This window comes from Molothrus ater, chromosome W (assembly GCF_012460135.2).
Source record: "Molothrus ater isolate BHLD 08-10-18 breed brown headed cowbird chromosome W, BPBGC_Mater_1.1, whole genome shotgun sequence".
NCBI lineage: Eukaryota > Metazoa > Chordata > Aves > Passeriformes > Icteridae > Molothrus > Molothrus ater.
This window is the reverse complement of record NC_050510.2, coordinates 2,846,316-2,853,136: the sequence shown is the minus strand read 5'-3', so window position 1 is coordinate 2,853,136 and position 6,821 is coordinate 2,846,316. Positions and strand designations below refer to the sequence as shown.

The 6,821-nt window shown below is 40.0% G+C and overlaps 1 long non-coding RNA gene across 2 annotated transcripts; it reads right to left on the bottom strand.

Moving 5' to 3' along the window:
* Nucleotides 1-2,099: 2,099 nt before the first annotated feature.
* Nucleotides 2,100-6,430, bottom strand: LOC118701530 (uncharacterized). 2 transcript variants are annotated; one of them, XR_004982543.2, is made up of 3 exons: nt 6,355-6,430; nt 5,801-5,914; nt 2,100-2,373 (listed from the first exon to the last, which is right to left on the bottom strand). It is a non-coding gene; the product is annotated as an uncharacterized LOC118701530 (long non-coding RNA). The 2 variants fall into 2 exon arrangements; XR_004982542.2 differs by having other exon boundaries at nt 6,322-6,414.
* Between the last annotated feature and the right edge of the window lie 391 nt (nt 6,431-6,821).

Here is a 6,821-nt window from a genome sequence, read left to right as displayed (position 1 = left end):
GGCTGCTCTCACAAGCAGAGGCTCACATCACAGCAGAAGAAGCAGCTCCAGGCTGGGCTCCGGCAGCAGCAGTGAATTCCCTTCCCCAAGCAGCAGCTCCGACTGTTCTCCTCCAAAGCCGAGAGAGAGAAAGCGCTAGCAGCTGCCCCAGCCCTGTCTTTCACCTGCCCAATTCTTGTGGTATCTCTACCCCTCTGAGAGAAACTCCCAGATAAGAGAACTGCAACCAGATCCCCTCCTCCCCTGAACTTGGCCACTTCTTTTGTTTTTCTTAAGTACCCAGGTGTTAGTGTTTCCTAGCAACTTATGGGGGAAAATTCTATAAGTAAATAGGAACAAAAGGAAAGAAACTTAACCCCCAAAACGCTTATAACAGGAGATTTCGTCTCTTGCCATTTACTTTTATAAATAGGAGCAGTAAAACTTAGCTTAGCAGTAGCCTGTGTAACCTAAAGATAGCTCAGCTATTAGACCTTCAGCTGTGACTGCCCAGAAATTAAAGCTCCATCAAACATCTCAAAAGTATGTCACTTTACCCTTGCTATTGTCAGGCATTTTCTTAAGATTGTTGCCTTATTTATAAAGTAAATGAATATTAATTTTCAAAGCATCTGTGACCAATGTTATTGCAGCACCATATTGATTTTTCTGTGTGCATTAGTTGTCAGGTCTGTATTCTTCTGTACTGAGGTCAGCTCTATGAAACACATGATATTGGCTTTCCAAGGACCGAAAACTACACAATATTTGTTGTTTTGTTGGCTTTTCTTAAACCACTTCTCTGAATCCAGTTATATGGTGTGGTTGCAAGCTGTCTAATAGTGTGTTCATGCAGCAATAACAACAATTTCAGAGTTTATCATAATCATTTGACATTGCCTGTACCATAAGCTGCGGTATATTTTTGCTCTATCTTTGTCTGTATTTGCAATCACACCACACTTTAAAGCAGAGTTAATCACATGTAATTTTGGCTGTAGCACAAAGTAGAACTATGATGTAGAACAGTAATTCAGATTATACAGTTGATCTGCAACTTAGTGCTAAATTAATAGTGGTGATTGAATAACTTTTATGTCCATTATTTCCTATTCTCTAGCCTATATTTTTATTCCTTACAGTATGCATATGGGGCACTGGCAAATTTCCAAGCCAAGGAAAAATAGTGTAATTTTAAAATATAGATGTAATTGTCCCCTTTCTCAATATTTGTGTCTACAGTTTACCGCTGTATTGTGATTTATCTAAATAATTCCGTGCTGTAATGAACTACAGGGTTTTCAGATTTGTTTCCCATGTGATATGACAGTTTTGCCTTGAAAACTTGTGCAAGATTGTGAAAAATTACTCTCCTTAATCTGTTTTATATTTAGGTGAAATCTTAGATTCCTGTAATAGTTTAGTTAATAGAAAAGGAGTTTTCACAGGAACATGTATTTTATTTGCACACAAAAAGTAGTTATGCTGAACAAAGCAGTTTATATCTGTTCAAAACTGCCATCTTCAATGTGGAAAGTAAATCTAATTTTTTTTCAACATACTGCTATAAAAAATTCCTAAATTTTAATTTTCCATAAGTCACTAGATGTCAAAATTTCACATAATTCTCCAGTTTCCTATTAATATTGTGGCAATGTGGTTGTGGTGGGCTGACCCAAGCTACATGCAAGGTGCCTGCCAAAGCCCCTCTTTCACTCCCCTCCACAGCTGGACAGGGGAGTGTGGAGGCCCTGGAGGGGCTTCTCCTAAGTTACACCCCATTGGCTCCTTCCCCTGTTACTATGTCTGAACATAGGTGTTCCTGAGGCTCTCCCTCCCTTTTCCCTGATTGGGCCTCACCTGGATACAGCCTGGAGACCAAGGTCAGCCAGGAGGCCCATGGGAGAGAGAGCAGGACCTTGGAGGGGTGTGTGTGTCTGAAAGGAGAACATCTTACTGCACGCCAAAACAGACACAACTTGAGGAAATTAATTTATTATCAATCAAATCACAGTAGGGTAATGAGAAATAAAACCAAATCTTAAAATCACCTTCCCCCCACCCCTCCCTTCTTCCCAGGCTCAGCTTCATTCACAATTTTCTCTGCCTCCTCCCCCCCAAGCAGCACAGAGGGACAGGAAATGGGGGTTATGGTCAGTTCATCACACATCCCTGCTGCTCTTTCCTCCTCAAGGGGAGGACTTCTGACACTCTTCCCCTGCTCCAGCAAGGGGCTCCTCCCAAGGGAGACAGTCCTCCATGAACTTCTCCACTGCAAGTCCTCCACACAAGCTACAGTTCTTCACGAACTGCTCCAGCATAGGTCCCTTCCACAGGGTGCAGTCCTTCAGGTACAAACTGCTCCAGCGTGGGTCCCCCATGGGGTCACAAGTCCTGTCAACAAACCTGCTTCAGCCTGGGCTCCTCTCCACATGTCTGCAGGTCCCTGCCAGCAGCCAGCTCCAGCATGGGCTTCCCACAGGGCCCCAGCTTTCTTTGGGCACATCCACTTGCCCTGGCATGAGGTCTTCCACAAGCTGCAGTAGAAACACCCTGCCATCCCTGTAGTACCCCCGCTACCAAAACCTTGTCACACAAACCCTATTACAATAATATACAGACTAATGTATAAAACTTCTCAACCTCTGTAATGTGAAATTTTTCAGTGAGATGGCCAGAGCACCAAATGCAGAAAGGTTAAATATATTTGCAAGAAACTTAGGGAAATTATGACAATCCTGCATTGAGATCCATAGCTCAGAAAACCTCTAGTAGTTGTTCCGGTCCTTGAGAAATCACTACAGAAAAAAACACTTAAACATATGCAATGAATAAAAACCTCTTTGAAAAATACCTTTCTATTTATTGATATTTTTCATTTCTGTCTGGACTTCTATTGTAAATGCAGGCAACCCCAACAAGGGGAGAGATGATGCATCTGACTCCATGTTCTCAGAAGGCTAATTTATTACTTTATTATACTATATTATATTAAAGAATACTATACTATACTAAAGAATACAGAAAGGATACTTACTGAATGCTAAAAAGATAATAATGAAAACTCGTGACTCTTTCCAGAGTCCCAACACAGCTTGGCCCTAATTAGCCAATGAGTCAAAACAACTCACACTGGAGTCCAATCAAACAATCACCTGTGGGTAAACAATCTCCAAACACATTCCACATGAGCACAACACAGGAAAAGCAAATGAGATAAGAATTGGTTTTCTTTTCTCTGAGGCCTCTCGCTGCCTTTCAGCTTCGCAGAAGAAAAATTCTGGGCGAAAGGATCATGTTCAGAGAATGTGAATGCCACAGACTTCATTGTAGTGGCTATGTTGTTTTGTCTCTAATCTTTTATCTTAAGCAACTCATCAGGGTTTTAAGGCTTTTTCCATCTTTAGAAACTTGCTTTCTTTGTTCAGATTAGAGCTGTTTCAGTATAGTATAACTAATCCAGTGAGGTAAAAGAGTTGGAATGCACAATGTTTGCTGGACAAATGATTTTCTGAGGACTGAAAAATCTTTTTGAGTGGAAACAAGAAATAAAATACCTAATTCCAACTAAAATAGCAAAAATGTAAGGTAAACAGCAATGTTATGGAATTTGCATCAACTTAAATTTCATCCTCTCATTCACAGACTTTCCATATCCCTTAGAAATGACCAATAGTCCAATCTTATTTTATTCACTTTCTTACTGTGTTTTTATGTGTTAAGTTACCTGTCTAGGGTATATGAAAGCTTTTTTATTCTTCTTAAACATCACTTTTAAGGTTGATTGTTTTTCTTTTAAAAAATATGACATTCTGCATCTTATACCAGACATCTGCAAAAATAAATTAGTATGATTATGTATTGTGTTCTTTTGTTACTGCATCAGGGATATAATTCAACTTTCTTCACTACATTATTTGTAACAAATCATTTTGAGTATAACCACTTTACTCTGTAATGTCTAACATTAAAGTAATTACAGATGCATTATTGAAGATGCAACTTATTGAGAAGAGGAAGCAGAAAATATTGGTGTTGCCTTTATTCTGTTTGTTGCACTAAAATTCAAAAGTATAATTTGTGAGTAATCAGATTTTATTTTTATTGTAATTATTACGTAATTTATTCACCAGTATATATTTGTGGTAATGATTCCATAAGCATGAACAATATATGATGTTCAGCAATACAGAGGTAATGTAACAAGTTAACTGTAGTAGAGGATATGTATTGTATTTGAATATGTGTATAGAGGCTTTGCCCCAGAGGTCCCGGTTGCCCTCGATGGGCTGCAGCTGTAACCAATGAAGATGACCGGGATAAAAGGGGGCGGGATAGCCAGTCAGGGAGAGCCTTGGAGGAGCCCTTAACTGAGAGAGAGCAGCATGCAGAAGAAAGAGTCCATGCTGTGAAGATCTGCAGCCATGAGAATACACCGGAGAGGTATGGACTTTAGTAATCTAATAATAACAATATGGGACTCTTGAAATAATAGAAGAACAACAGTTAACAAGTGAAGGTCTTTGCAAAGAAAAGGAGTAAACAGAAGCACTTTACTGGGAGAGCATGTTACATAATTTCAATGGCACTGGAGCTGACAGACAGTAGGTAATCCTAAACATGACTGCCATTTGCTCTTTGGTGTAGTAACCACAGTAACATATGGCTATCAGTGCTGTAAAAAGTACAGCAATGGCTGATTTTAACCTATAAGCATACTGTAATTAAATTTTTTCCCATGAAATAAATTTATATTTAATTGCTGCTTAGTACATGTACTTTAACATTTTTAGGAGGGTTGCGCATGGGTGGGCATGTCAGCATATTTTGGAGAGATGTTGTATATATGTTTCTTTGTACTTCCTATTCAATTTGACTATTAATCCAAAACTCTCAGCTCTGACTGTTGTGAATTTACAACCTGACATTTATGTATTTTTGATGTCATTCAGATCTTCTATATTATGTGGCCCAGACCATCAGAATTTGGCAGAAAAGGCTGTATTTCAATTCTCAAATGTGAATGCTCTGACGTACCTCTAATATGGAAAATAATCAAGCAATGAATTTTACTTTTCTGAGTTTCTAATATTAATGTAGAGTATTATTTGAAGCTGATATCTAAGGCTATTAACTAGTAGTGCGTCAATTTGGAAAGAGTAAGAAGGATGATGGCTCTTTTGGTGAGCATAGTCCAAATTCTGCAAAGATTTTATCCCAGAAACTATCACCTATTCAGTAATTAGTTTGTTGTAGACCAGCTTTATTTCTCAGATTATTGTAGAAACATTTTTTTAAATTTTGAATTCAGAAATAGGTGTTGGGAATTAGGTACACTAGCTTAACATCTCACACTTGTGTTGCTGTATGTTTTGGATTTCATCTTACATATGTACAAAAACAGCATCATAGGATGAGAGCTCAAGAAATACAGATGGCTGCAGATTGTCTTGCATGAATGAAGTCAGTAAAGGTTAATGAAACGACCTTCATTTTTAAGCTTGTTGAATAAATGAGAAATAATCAAAAGAAAACCAGTTTGCCACTCGCTAGCTTTACGCAATATTATTCTTAGACTTAAATACTAGAACATTGTGCTTGGCTTTAAGAAATGCTCAAGGTTATAAAGTATTGAGCAACAAGTATGTTTTAAAAAAGTAAAAAAACTCTAAGCAAACATTTCTAGAAATACCTAAAAACTAAAAAATGTTTTGACTGTCTGCCTTTTACTCTATAGTGCTTTTCTGCAATGCTGTGCCTTTCATGTTTTCTAATATCATGACTCAAAAGTTTAAACCTGTACATAAAGTACTGAACTCACCTTCTTGTACATGTCATTGAAAGGAATGAGAGGGAGGTGTCTGTTCTGGTTTTGCATTAGAGCCACCCACGGAAGTAAGTTTCTAAGAGAAGCTGCTAGCAGTTTCCTCCATGTCTGATAAAAAAACAATCAGTTATTAGCTTTGAGAATTGACAATCTGTTAAACCACCAAGAAAGCTGGACATGCCTCTATGAATACACATGTTAAAGATGAAAAAACCCAGGAAGCTCTCTTTTCCTTCTGGCCTTGAACAGGTAACAAGGCTGGCCTGGCTCCCGTTTCTGCCAGGCCCCTTTCTGGGGAGCCCACTGGGCCTCGTCTTGGCTGGGCTGGGCCCCAGTAGCTGCTGGGCAGGGGGAGGGGAGGCTATTGGCCGCTGAGGCCTAGCCTGGCTGCTGAGATCCTGGCCCTCCCCCCAGCACAGCCACTGAAAAAAAACCTGGAGGCGACCCTGCAGCCCACGCAGAAAACAGCCCCGCAGCCAATCCTGACACAGCCCCAGCACAGCTGCTAAAGAAACCTCCATCGTAAAACCGCTCCAGCCGCAAGCTACCGAGGAGCTGTCCTGGCACCGCAGGAGACTCCGGGCTCCCTGAGATTCTGACATAGCCCCCAGTGCAGCCTGAAATCCATCATTGTGACTGCATCACCACCCAGCAGGGATCATGTGACCATCTGCAGGCCCAGGCGAGATATTAACTCTTCCAGTGCACGGATAAGACTTGTAGACCTTCAATCCTCCCTCAAGTGAGAGAAAAGGACAGAGTGAAGACACGTAGAACAACATGTAGATACCAAGGTCAGTAAAGAAGTCAAGTCCCAGATGGGAGGGATGAGGAGGTGCCTTTAGTTTTAGGCTGAAATCCACTTGTAAAGCTATGGAGAAGAATATAACTGATACATCAGACTCCTTTCCCTGTAACTCATTACAAGTATGGGGAGATGAAGTGTTCAAGTTGTAGATATGAGCAAAGGCCTCTATACTAAAGTAAGCAAATGTTGAAGTAGCTGTAATCCCAT